Raw genomic sequence first — 14,576 nt, forward strand, 5'->3', positions numbered from 1 at the left:
TTTTTGAGAATTTCTTCTAGTTTTGGTAAGCATGGCACAAGAAAACTGGAAAAAGGAAACTGACAAGACCGAATGCCAAATCACAGACTTATTGGTTAATTTCACAAAACACATTTTAATGCCAAAACATGAGATATTGACTTCGGAAGAAAAATAGAAGTTGTTAAAGAAGTACAGTTTGAGTGATAAACAAATACCTTTTGAATCTAAGTATCTTAGTTCATTAACATACAAACAATTAACTTGAAACAAGGTTCAAGTTTGGTTTTTTGTTAGTTGGTATCTCAGATTCTTGTTTTGTATATTGGGCAATTCTAATGTCTTCTATTGTGATATCAATTTGATATATATGACTTAGATGTGGAAACATATTTGGTCTCCAAAAAAAAATTAAATAAAATATATAATAAAAAATAAAAAGAGGTATTTGTTATTTTTCATCCTGACTGAAGTTCTTGTGTCAATCTTAATGGTAGATATTGTTTTGTGTTATTCTGATTCATTGATCATCTTTGTTCTCTCTTACGCTACCCTGATTGATTGCCAATCTAATATGCCATAATCCTGATAGATCTATCTTTGATGTACATGCCTTAACCTTGATATTGATGTTTTGGATATTTATGTTTTATAATCATATTTTTCTAATGTCCTTGCTTTGATGACTTGATATAGCTCATGGACCTTTTCATTTATGAAAATGGCCTGGGTGCACCCCGCCCTATTTGCACACACCATTAGCATGTCTAATTTATGAGGCATCGCACGCTTGCATGTCCCTTATAGGCAACGTGGTATTAGTGTGTGGCTCGATCTCCGTGTGGATGTGACGTCATTTATGAAAATCACAACTCCAGTCAATACCTCTATGGTATATAAAACTAGGGCGACTTGAGTCTTTGTCCTATTATAAGTCACAAGGACACATGTCTTGATTACCAATGTAGTACCAGTATGTAGTCGATCTCCTTGTAGGACGCTAAATCATTTATGAAAGCTACAATCCTAGTCTCGCACCTGAAAGCGCCCTCGATCCGCGGGGTGCGCGGATCCGCTTTTGACCCTTGAGGTTTGGGAGTCGCCACCTAGTTATTTCGGTCTAGGAACCGATCAATGACTCTAAACGGATAAATGCTAATCTAAAACCAAGAAAACTGAATTCGGGGATCATGTTACGGGATTGGAAGGTGTTAGGCACCAATCCCGCCCGGCCAAAGCCGGTCTCTACTAAATTCCCAGGTAAATTACATTGCTAAAACCTAGATAAAAATAGAAAATAATAAAAAAAAATACCTTTCCGATGCAAGGACTTTATTCCCTCAGATCTGACAAAAAGAGCTCATTGTACCGTGCTCCCTTGCTTCGTTCTGCTTCCGGATTTGACTTCGGATCTCCGAGGCAAGGTATCTCCTTGTTTTTGAATTTGAACTCTTCAAGTTCGTTGCGGATTTATGGATGTTTTTAGAAGGCTTTTGGGTGTTTTCTAGACTAAAATTGAAGGAGGGATGTTAGCTAAGGAGTTGGGGCTCCAAAACTAGGGTTTATGGGGGGCTAGGGGAGCTTCTAGACCTACTTCTCTTAGGGTTTATAATTTGATACGAAAATAGGGTGTGAGCACCTCTATTTATAGATTTTTTTAGGGGTTGTTTCGGATAGAGTTAGTGTTTAATTAGAGATCTTTTAATTAGAGTTGTGTTTTAGTTTGACTTGTTTTAGGTAGAATTGTGTTTTAATTAGAATTGTTTTAGGTAGAATTGTGTTTTAATTCAAATTGTTTTAGGTAGAATTATTTTTAAGTTAGAACTCTATTAGATAGAGTTATTAATCAATTATAATTCTATTATGACTTTTGGTCTTATTTGATTGACTTTTAATGTTTTGACTTTAGTCTTAATTGATCGACTTTCAATATCTTGACTTTAGTCTTGCTTAATTGACTTTAATTTTGACTTCAGTTTCACTTGATTGACTTTAATACCTTGACTACAGTCTTGCTTGATTGACTTTAAATTTTTGAAGAAGGCCCCTCCATTATTTCTTTAATTCTTTGGACCCCCAAATGGAGGGGTCCTTAAAGAAATATCCCACGAACCCTCAACAATTTTGCCTGAGAGTCCGATTAATCGATTTTTTAGGTTCAAATTTTTAAATTAATTTCATTAATGTTTCACTTTAATTATTTAATGTTTTATTTATTAATTTCGAATTTTTTAATTATGAAAATTGTGAAATTACCGTTTTGCCCCCGGAGAGGACTTTTCACGTTTTAAGTCGGTTTTTAATGTTCTAGGATGTTTTAGAATCGATTTTTCGTAAGGAATTCAATGGAAATGTTGGTTTGTGTCATTTATGAAATTTTTTGTGTGAAATGATTGTAAACTTTATGAGGGGCATTTTCGTAATTTTGTCAAATTTTGTTAAAATTGGCGAAATGATTTATTTGGTTTTGATTTGTTATTTTATGTGTTTGAATAGGTTTTCCTAAGCGTAACGTAGGCTCTAGGGTTGTTTTGAGGTTAGGGGTATTTTGGTAATTTGGTAATTTTTAGTGATTTTTATCGTGAAGCTTCTTTTTGGTTTGCAAGATGATGATTTCTATGTTTCTGGGGTCGTATTTTCCTAGCGTAGCGTGGTTTCTAAGGTTTTGTCAATTCGAGATACCTCATCTGGATTTCTGAAATAAATATGGTAACAAAGTAAAGCAATGGAATACACATCCATCATTGGGAATCCTTGCGATCGGGTTGACGAGTTGATTAATCAGGCGGATGCAAAAATGGGGTGTCTACAGCACCTATACGATATATCAAACCTAATCACCATGTACCGTCTGATTGGGTACTCTCGAGAGGTATATAGGTGCACTTGGGCAAGGGTGGCCTGATAGATTGCATTGCACGTAATAAATATAGAGTCTAGGAACCTTTCTTATAGGTCACGACCTGAACTTATCGTGGGTGTTCTCGGATTGTCTTTTTGGAAAAAATGATTATTCAAACACTAAGATCAGTAAATGACAATCTTGTCCTCAAGACAGTAGAACATTTTTTTATCTAACTCAAGGCTATCATATCACTGGATGCACCAACCCAATAAAAATACATTCTGATTGTGGAAATGATTCAAAATAACCCAGTATATCTCAATACAACAATCATTATGGGCTAAGCCATTCAAAACGGCATTCAAACATTTTCTAATTCGGGTCCTAACCCATTTCAAAAGAAGAAAAAAATATTTTTCTAAAAAAATGAAAAAAAGACTTTTTCAATGATCTATTTTTATATGGACCTTAAAAAATTACCAAAGTATCTTTCTAGTGTCATCTCAAGGTTTAAATCAGATCTGTTGAAAGTTGTTATTCAATGAAAACAACATTTGTCTTTTTCTCAATAATTCAATGAAATTACTTTCCCTTTGAATAAATTATTTAATGGATTGGTGCACAAATTCAATAACCTCGGGACTTATTAAAATGCTATCAAGAGGACCCTTAACATTGAAATTGATTAAATTTGCCTTCGATGGGGGTTATAGGGTTATTATAGCACCTAAGCTCAAGCGTCCACCGGGGTCGTAACTCCTGCTGGCTAGAACGAATGTCAGTATTAAGTCAACCATCAAAAATGGCTTATGAATCTGAACTAGTAAAGATTCATAAGATCCTAGCAGTCTTTACAATGGACATAAACAGCATAAAGAGCAATGTAAAAATGGTAGAACAAATCTCTGAGTTAGCAAGAAACCCCCCTAACAATCAAAGGGGCAAGGAATTGGTAGGTAGCACGGCTAGGAATTTGCAAGAGGTTTATGAGCTTGATGGAAATAAATAACCCTTAAATGAGAATCCAATGCTAACTAATAAAATGACTCCATTGGAAATAGCTCTGAAGAACATAAAAAAGAATTGACGAAATTGTAGCAGATATCAAGACTGCGAATTAAATTCCTAAAATCCGTTTGCCTAAGAAGTTTGTAATGGCAAAGATGGAAAAATTCAATGGGGCAGATTGCATAAGAACACATCTCAAGGTATATGTTACTAACTTGCGCACTTTGGGCCTCAGTGATAAACAGATGACATTATTTTTTCAACGTACTTTATTAGGATCGACATTGTGATAGATGATGTCTCAAAACCCATTTACAATTGAAACATAGGAGAATATGTCAAAATTATTTTAGTATCAGTATAAGTACAATACCAAAATTGAAACCGCTCAAAGGGACTTAGAATCAACCAAGCAGAAGAATAAGAAAAGGAATAAGTAGCCATCATCCTGAAGAATCTAACTCAGCGGTATGCCCAACATCAAGTCGCCCAATACCTTCCCACGTTCGAGTCTCTATTAAAAGTAGGTAGCCAACTGGAATATGCCTTCACTTTCAGGGTCCTTTCCAACCCTTCTGACAGTAATCTCAAAAAACCCAATTCCAAACCCAACACTAATTCCAAATCCAACACAAATCATGTCTACGCAGCCAATATATTTGTTAGACATATCCAATCTGCTACCCAACTTACTAATCAAGATAGTCCCGATCAGCCTCGACCGCATCAACAATTCACTAATCTTGGGATGTCTTTCAACATTATTTTTTTTAAACTATTAAATAAAGGACTCATTACACCTCTCCAACCTCGGCCTTTATCAAATTCGATCCCTACTTCTCATAATTCAAATTTATTTTGTAAGTTTTACCAAAACTATAGTCACCTTAGTGATCGTTGCATCACTCTTCGTCACACCATTCAAAACCTCATCAACATTAAAAAAGTTACTATCTCTGTCCCTACGTAGTCAAATGTTACCACCAATCTTCTACCCACATACCAACATCCTCAGACTTTGACCTAGTCCTCCTCATCCGTCCAGTCAATCATAAATCACCTAGCCGCCCTCTTACTAGAATGATAATCCCTAATTAAGTTTTCACTACCGATTGTGAATCATTCAACCTAACTTCCAATGAAATCTACTATTTATCCCCACCTTATCATGATAATCATATTTTTATCGATTATGCTTCAATTGAAATGGACCCGAAAGTATCCAATTCCTTAGAAGATGAAAATCCTTATCTGTTGGACCAAGGACACAAATACTCATCCCTTTCTTGCAGTGAATTTGAATATGTGACCTGGAAAGAAAGAATCTTCAAAATACCTGAACTCCATAATTATGCAACCTTAGTCAAGGGAGAAGAAGTAAATCTGAATAAGGAAATCTTTAAAAAAAACAAAAAATCTGAATAAGTTTAAGACTGGCAAGCTATCACGAAATCTCTTAACATTGCCTAAATGTTTCCTAAAGATCACAGTGCTTCAATCCTACTACTTGAAAACAATGTCTTGAGTCCTCAGTCTGCAATCAAGCCCATTGTGGGTACTTGTCTCTAGTCCTATGAATTAGTATGAGTCTAGTTTTTTTATCAATTCAGCAATGTCATATTTTTTTTAGATCGAGTCTACCCTTTTTATTTCTGTTGATCAAGTTAGTCTGTCGCCCCATCTAAATTTAATTGAATAAAGGAAATTTCTAAATACCTCAAACGCATTAATGAATTAACTAGTAATTTGGCTTTAATGAGAGATTCCTCTAACAAGGAACCCCCTCCTGAATTAATCGAATTACTTGAATGAGAAGATAAATGTCATGCTCAACCTCTAATCAGAAAATAAAAGTCATTGACTTCGAAACAAAATTCTCAAGAAATTTAGTTAGAAACCATCATATCCCTAGAGGAATACAAGGAAATAATGAATTCACTCAAAAATTTCAAAAGACATGTTCATATGATCCTATGTGGATATGCTGGATGTAAACTTGGGTGTTGTTCGACCTTGAATAGATATTCATCCGATGAAATGAAAACATCGATGTGTGAAGTCAGAATTTACAAAATCAAAAAAGATGTAACAAAATGTATCAATGGTGGAGCTCCCAAAGTAAATTATTATTCTTAGACCAATAGACCAATTGAGGCAATTAACGAGAATCTATAAACCATCATCATGAAAATGTGTTAGACACATCAAGATGGGTTTGAGGAATTATCTTTCACACCCGACATGTCAAACTTTGACTTGATCCTCTACAAAAGTTGTTCATTGCTCCTTGTTATATGGCATGAAAGAAGTTTTACGAGTTCAAATTAAAATTTTGAATCTTAAAGTCTTAATGGAAAACTAATTGTTAAGAACAGATCAAGTTTATCACCAATACAAAAGTCTTAAGAAAAAGCAATTCAAAACTCTTTAAGCAAAAAAAAAGTCACTTATGCTTTTGGTAAGAAAGTTAAAGTGCGGGACATGCATGTCAAGGATTTAGCCTTCAAAGAAAATTGAACACCCCTCATCAGCCATATGAGGAAGTCCAAACTTAATTGGGGAGGTCATTTCATCATCAAAGAAATACTACCTGAAAAAAATAGTTAGACTTTAAGGCCATGATGGAATTGAACTACCAGAACAACAAACCTTAACTAGATCAAGCAATGCTACATTTAAGGAAACCATCTTTGGCCTAATCAATTTTCATGTTACCTAACTCAATGTCTCCTTTCTTAACCCTTAGATATTTTTTCAAAAAATAATAATAAAGAATTTTTTTTCTCAGCCTGATCACTCAACCTAGGAGAAGGAACATATACTCGAACTACATTCTGGTCTAATCCCAAAAATCTGGGATACGTAGGCAACCTGAGAAGTTACTTCAAGCTCAATCACGTCAAAATAAAAAATATATATTCCTCATAAATCAAAGAAAATCCAAAGGAAAAAAATGAAATTGAAATAGATAATGGAGAAGAAAATTTAAAAAAAAAATATTTAATGTTACTAGAGGAGCATTCAAGTTTTGAGCTGCAAACTCATTTTTTTCTAAGTCAAATCCTAAGTACCGTGCAAAAAAGTCAAGGAAAATAGCAAAGCATAATCAGGCACTAGCTCCAAAAGTTCAAAATGAAAGAATAAAATAAATTCAAAAAAAAACCATGCTAAGTGGAAAACCCAAAAGGGAAACTTAGACACAAATTAAGGTGAGCATGCAAGGTTGAAAATCCAAAATGACAGCCTTGAAAAATATCAGAGTAAAAAAATAAAATTAAAAAAAAATTGTAAGCTCGCTAGATCCAAAATCTGAAAAGATGATCTAGGCAAAAGTTAAAATATGCTCGCTAGATAAAAAACCTGAAAAGGCAATTTAGGCAAAAGTTAGAACAAACAAAAGAAAATCTCAGTTGAGTTGAAAATCTAAAAAGATGGTCCGATCTAAAACATCAGAAGTCAGAATGACCAAGTTTCATCAACTTTAAGGCAAACTCTTAATCATTGTGCAATTAATACCCAACTTAAACCAAGCAAAGACTCAAAAGTCACGAGTATATTATCTATGATTTCTTCACTTCCCTAAGTGAACCGTATAGGAAAAAATGATGAATTCTATGTTGAATCTCTGACTCAAAATATTCAATATAAAAAGTTAAAATTAAAAGTTAAACCTTTATTGCATTTTTGATAATCAAAGATTTCAAACCTTTATAATAAGGGGCGCTTTCATTTTATAAAATGTGTAGTTTTTCCCTTTACACTAGGGGCATTCTTTTTCAAACTGTATTCAATTATCCCCAGTGCAATATTTCCTATCAAACTAGGTGTATTTTGTTCTCAATCTTGATAAATTTCAACTCCAAAATATAATGGTAACCCTGAATTAAAAGTTACCCTCTTGATAGAAATTCTTGAAAATCCTTGAGGTTCAAAGGAAGTTAAAATGTTGGTCTGAAATTTATAAAATTCAACTTTTTATTTTTGAAAAAAAACAAAAGCGTTTAATCTCATATTGGTTTTGCCTAGAGAATAGTTCATTATTCTTCCCAGAGTAGGAAGAGTAGAACTCCCAAAATCTAGTTCATTACTCTTTCACCCAGATAGAGTAAAACTCCTAGAATCTAGTTCATTACACTTTTACCCAGAGTAGGTAGGGTAGAACTCCTAGAATCTAGTTCATTACTCTTTCACCCAAAGTAGGTAAAGTAGGACTCCTAGAATTTAGTTTATTAGTTTTTGACCCAGAGTATGTGGAATAGAACATTCAAGTTATACTCAGATTATGCTCAATATATACTCAGATTATGCTTAGTTTTGCTTAGACCTTATGCTCAAATTGTACTTAGTTATACTCAAATTATGCTCAGTTATGCTCAAACCTTATGCCCAGATTATGCTTAGTTATTCTTAGACCTTATACTCATATCACACTAAGTCTATGCTTAGATTTTACTTAATTTTACTCAATTTTAATTCAAATTTTGCTCATATTTATGTTGATTTTGGTCAGTCATCTTATTCAATTTTTTATTTTTAAATTCATCATCCTCCCATCATGAATGTGCAAAATTGAAGTGTTCATTTTCAAAATCATCATTATACTATTGTACACACGTGTACATTCATTACATTTGCATTAGTTAGGGAGAATTTTTAGAAATTCAATGATCTGACACTGTCAGTGAGAGCTCACACTTAAAAACCTGAAAACTTTTAATTCGTAGAGAGTTTTACCCTCAGAGATCCGAACATCCTAACGAATTGTTGAATCATGCTACAAAATGAACTGTTATTGACTTAAGCATTCGGATATTACACTATCTCTAAAGTAGATTTGTTATCTAGTTTACTTCAACCCTCTGCAAAAGAGGGGCATTTGTAGACATCCCATTTTTGCATTTACCTGATTAATCAACTCGTCTACTCGATTGCAATGATTCCCGATGATGGATGAATATTTTAAAAAAATTATTTATTACTAGATGTGTTTCCAAAGTTCGGATGAGATATTTCAAGTAAATAAACTTTAAAACCCTCACTACACTAGGAAAATAGGACCCAAAATATAGAAATCATCATTTTGAGATTAAAAAAAACTTTACAAGAAAAATAATCAAAAAATTATCAAATTAAAAAATCATCACTCATATCCAACCTGTTTTAAGTCTTATTGGAAAGCGTAGACATTCAATTTTGAGACCACCTGATTCAACAACTCGTCACCCGATTGCTATAGATCCCAAAAGATGAGTACATAATACATGCAAAGAGCCAAAAGTTTGTGAGAGGCCCGTTCCCATTTCCTTTCCCATACATTCCTCATTATCTCTTTTTTCTGCATGTGCAACTTAGAAATTATGTACGTTGCTAATCGTCGAAGGCAGCTTTACTAACGACTCCACTAGGGACTTTAAGTTCAAACTTGACCCGATCCAAGACCTTCCCTTTGGTTTACTTTTCCTTGGTTCAACCCAGTTGACCTAATAAGACTTTATTTTAGGTTAGTTTTTCTTATTTGCTCCTTTTTGTCTCTCTTTATTTGTTTTTTGTGATAATTATGCTTGCATGTTTATGATTCGCGAAAACGCCCTAAACGCACTCCGTCCCTTTGCACACATTGACAAGCATGCATATTTGATGTTTGCATCATCCTATGTCCCTCAATAGCCCCGTAACCAAAACATAGTCAACCTGATCCCTCAGGACACGAGTGACGTATGTGAATGCTACAGTTTCAGTCTAATTCCTTCGAGTATATTAAACTGGAACACCACGTACTATCTAACTAGGTGAAACTGGGAAGTATAGTGGTGTTTCAGGCTGAAGTTACCTAAACTTTTTCATAACCTAGCCTTAATCATATAGTGATTTTAGAAACTCAAGCTTAGGTGCAGTCTCATTAGGCCACGACTCAAACTAGCTATGGGTGTTCTTAGGTTGCAATTTTTAAATCTAATCAAAAGGTAAGTGGACGAACCGATCCACACCGCTCAATTTTAAACTCGTAATATTGGTCAAATCCAATAATCTTTTTGGTGAAATATACTAGTGAAGCCGAACCAATTGGCCTAATTGGCAAATCGATCTAGTCGATCAATGCTAAATTGATTGGACCAAGTATTTTTGGATTCAAAGATTCAAACCCACTCAGCAAAGGATTCAATCATATGATTTAATCATTTTAATTTGACTAAGGGTTCAATCCAATCAGGGTTAAACCAAACCAATCTTTATCACTCATGTGGTCACTATAGACTTATAATGCATTTAGACTCAATGATTGCTACTAGACTTGTACTAATTCATTTTAATTCCTTACTCATAAAAAATATAAAAATAAAATAAATAATCATTTTTTATCTCTTTCCAGCTTATATCAAAAATCAATAGTCTTTTTTTCTAAACCACACCTACCAATCCTAGGAAGGTAATTTTTTTATTACGTTTTGACTTGATCCTTAATAAAATTGGGGTACGTAGACAACTTGGGAAGTTCCTTCACGCCCAATCACATAAAAATATAGAAAAATATTCTCTCAAGAAAATTGTCATTCAAAAAAAAATCTCCGATCAAAAGGTGCAAAGAAAGAAGACAACAATGTCAAACTAGGGGTATTCTAGAAAAATTAAAGAATTAAAAGAATTGGTAGAAAAATAGAATACCATACTAGGAGCATTTTAGGACGTTAAGTCTTACACCTCTTCCTTTTAAACCTTATTCTAAATCCACTTATTAGGTCATCTTGAATACTAATTAATTTTGTTAAAAAACAAGGAGCCAAAAGTTGTCAAACTATATTTTCAAGATCATCAAGAGAAAATAAGTGCCCACTAAGTTGAAAACTAGAAATTGTGACTTAGGCAAAAGTTAAATCATAAGCATAAAAAAATAGCCTAGTAAGTTGAAAACCTAAAAAGGCGACCTCGACAACAATCAAGGCATTCTAGAAAAAGAAAGCAAAAGCCTCCTAAGTGAAAAACATGAAAAAGACGACCTAAACAAAAATTAGAGCATCAAAAGGAGAATCCAGCTGAACTGAAAAATCATGAAAACTGCTCAAGCAAAAGTAATGGCAAGAATTATAACATATTCAAATAGCAACATTGATCTCTAAGATGATATCGAAGTCAAAAGAGACTTTGAAGCCATCTCAAGCATGTTGAATCCTAATAATAGGTTTACTTGTCCAAGTATTTTGAAAGTGAAAAGATAAAACCATTGACCCACTCCGAAGGAGAGGATCTTCCATTCCAATCATTATCAAAATTCTAAGTCCAGCTCGAGCATTTCTTAAAACTAAGGAAAATAATCAATTCCTTATTACACATATGATAATCATAAGAATCCTGAAAATTAAAAGGAATGTCAATTATTTTGTCTATCACTTATCAGAATCCATAATCTCTCTTTCATAATTCCCAAGTGCAATGCACTTCATCAACTACGTAGTCAAGCTCCGATTATTGTCAATATTAAACTAGAGGCATTTTCAAAAAGTCACCATGATTCAAAAATTTCACTCTTAATCACATGATCAAAAAATATATCTTACTCAAAAGTCTAAAAGCTTGATGGAGCCTAATGCTAATTATGAATCCAAATGCCTGATAAGCTAATAGAGGCTCAACTAATCCGAATTCGACAATATTGTGACTTTAATAAAATCGAACCCGTTGGTATAAGACCTCCAAGGCATCAACTTTTCAAAAGATTTGGTATGAATTCTCTAAGGTTTCTATTTACTTTGAAAAATCAAACTTGTTGGTATAAGACCTCTAAGTCCGACTTTTCAAAAAAAAAATTGTATGAGTCCTTTAAGTTTTCATTTATTTTCAAAAATCAAAACTCGTTAGTGTAACACCTCTAAGACGTTTGAATGTTCAAAAAATTTGGTATGAATCATCTAGGATTTTCATTTATTTTTAAAAATCAAACTTGTTGGTGCAAAACCTCTAAGGCATCCAATTTTACAAAAAATGTGGTATGAATCCTCTAAGATTTCCATTTATTTTCAATATCTTGAATTCAAAAGTATCGCCACTCAATCACCATTTCTCAAACCTGAAAATACTATGGCTTCGACCTTAAGTCCAAAAATATCATGACTCCCATCATCTTGAACTCAAAAATACCATATCTTCAACCTTGAGTTCGAAAATACTATAACTCCCTAAATCCTTAAGCCTAAAAATATCATAACTCTAACCATTTTGTAAGCCCAAAAATATTGTGACTTCGATCCCAAGTTCGAAAATATCACTACTCTTTTAATTATCATGAGCCTGATAACATTGTGGCTCCAATTAAGCAAAGCACAATCATCTCAAGTCTTCATCAAGTTGCAGCCCGAATATACCGAGGTTTCACCATCCAGAGTTCAAAAATACTGAAACTCTGTTAAAAAATTTTACTTATATCATTTTTTATCGCATGCACTCATTGCACATGTGCACTGTTTGCAAAAAAAAAAAATTCTCGAGTTTTATCGACGTTTTATCATCTTTTGCCAGCGAGAGTTTTGACGTCCTAGGACCTAACACCTTTAATCGATAAGAGTTTATAGTTGAGGATCTAATCAAACTAATCAAAGCATTACACAAGCATACATTGCGCTTTGATTTGATATAATCAAAGTTTAGTATGTCTATCAACGAGAGCTCATGCTCCATAACCTGATATTTTTTAGTTCGAGGAGAGTTGTACCTTCATGGATCTAGACGCCCCGATGAATTACTGAATCAGGGTACAAAATGAAATGTCACTGACTTTGGCATTCGAATTTCGCACTATCTACCAAATAGATTTGTCATCTAATTTGCTTACACCTTCTACCAAAGAAGGGCATCTATAAACAACCCATTTTGCGATCTCCTAATTCAACAACTCATCATCCAATTGTTATATATCCCTAATGATGAGCGCATAATACATGTGAAAAGCCAAAATCTTGTGAAAGGTCATTTTCCCATTTTTTTTTCCCAGTCATTCTTCATTCTCTCTCTTTTCTACGAGGAAAACTTAGAAATTATGCATGCTATGGATCGCCAAGGGCGCTTTCAGTCAACTCCTAAACTAGGTGGTGACTAACTTAATAATCTTGAGGGATTTCTTTTTTAAAGTGCCCTCGACAATCCACAGCGGTCGGATTCGATTTCTTAGAGTCGCCAGGGGTGGATTTACAATGAAGGCAATTGCCACCCCAAGGGGCGGAGCTAGGGTTTTTGGTCGGTGGGGGCTAAGTGCTAATGATGATGGTAGACGCATAATTTTGGTTTCCTTCTATGTAAATGTTAGGCTCTTTACAACAAACGTTGGTTGTCCAAAAATTACCATAATAGTGACTGTAGATTCACACTAAAACTATAGATGTTAGGACTTGTAAAAAAACCTTGGCCGAGGCTTAATTTCTCAAAAAAAAAAATTATTTTCTTCACATTAAAGTCTCAAGAATAAGAAAAAAAAATTAGAGAATTGAAGTTGATAGATTTTGGCAAGAAACTCAAAAACATCATTTTCATATTCCCAAGGTTTTTTAACCTTTTAACAAAACTTTTTTGAATTTGTTCGAATTGAATCTCTTTTGAATAATTGCAAAATCCAAATATTGTTACTATATTTCTTTAGAGTGATTATCGGTTGAAGGTGAGGGCTCTTAAGTCATTTTTCATTAGTTTGGGGAGATCAAGGCCTATGGATGCATGTCATCAATTTAAATAACACAGGGGATATCTCTAATATCCATCAAAATGTGTGGGTTAAATCATCAACTTTTTTTTTAAATCTCAATGGAGTTCCTTCTAGAGATACAAACATAGGCTTATCTTCAATATTGATCAAAACATGGTGGTTTAAATTATCAATTTTTTTGCCTAAAAAGTTATAGAAGTTTAAAGTGAGGTTTGATTCAGTTAATTCTGATAAGTTCATAAAAGTTTTATTTTAAAATGGGGGTTTAATAAGACCCATCATTTTCAACATCCCTCAAATCCCTATCTTTTCTTCTCTTTTTCTTTTTTTAAGATTTGAATGTTGAAGAAAATAAAATTTTGAGGGTCAAGGATAAAAATTTTACTATATTCAATGATAAATTGAAAAATCATCGATTAATTCAATGATTCGTCGATTTAATGGGTTAATCCCTAATGTGGAGAAGTTAACAAAAATTTGAAAAAGTTCAAAAAAAAAATTAGTATGGTACAAATACGAGAAGATCCAGACCTAGGAGGCACGTCGTCAGCTTGAAAAGTACAAAGGTCTCTCTAATATAGATACAAAATGTGGGGAGCTAAATCAACTTTTTTTTCTTTTTTTTATAGCTGCTATTGGCACACCAAAAACTACTTACAACTCAATTTCTTAAATTATTTATCAGACCCTGATTAAAGATTAAAACACAACATTGAAACATTACAAAGGTGGCTCAAATTATTATCTCAACATTATAACACCGTTTCAAACAATTTCAGTAGTCGTTTCAAACAACTTTTACTTATCCTCAACCATTTACTTATTTTCTTTATTTTTAATTGGGGTGTAATTAGTAAAGTTTGGGCTGCCAATAGCAGCTCTCATCATTTTACTTAAAATTCAATGGTACCCAGCAATGATGCATGTCGTCAAGTTTAAAGGGGAGTTATATCTAATATCAATCAAAATATAGGGGGTTAAATCAGTTTTTATTTTTTACAAAAATTTCAGTGGTTCAGTCAGTGGTAGGGGTGCAACTTGGTTCGATTTGATTTA

The sequence above is a fragment of the Akebia trifoliata genome, chromosome 3, assembly GCF_017979445.1.
Source record: "Akebia trifoliata isolate Shusen 1 chromosome 3, ASM1797944v1, whole genome shotgun sequence".
In the NCBI taxonomy this organism is placed as follows: domain Eukaryota; kingdom Viridiplantae; phylum Streptophyta; class Magnoliopsida; order Ranunculales; family Lardizabalaceae; genus Akebia; species Akebia trifoliata.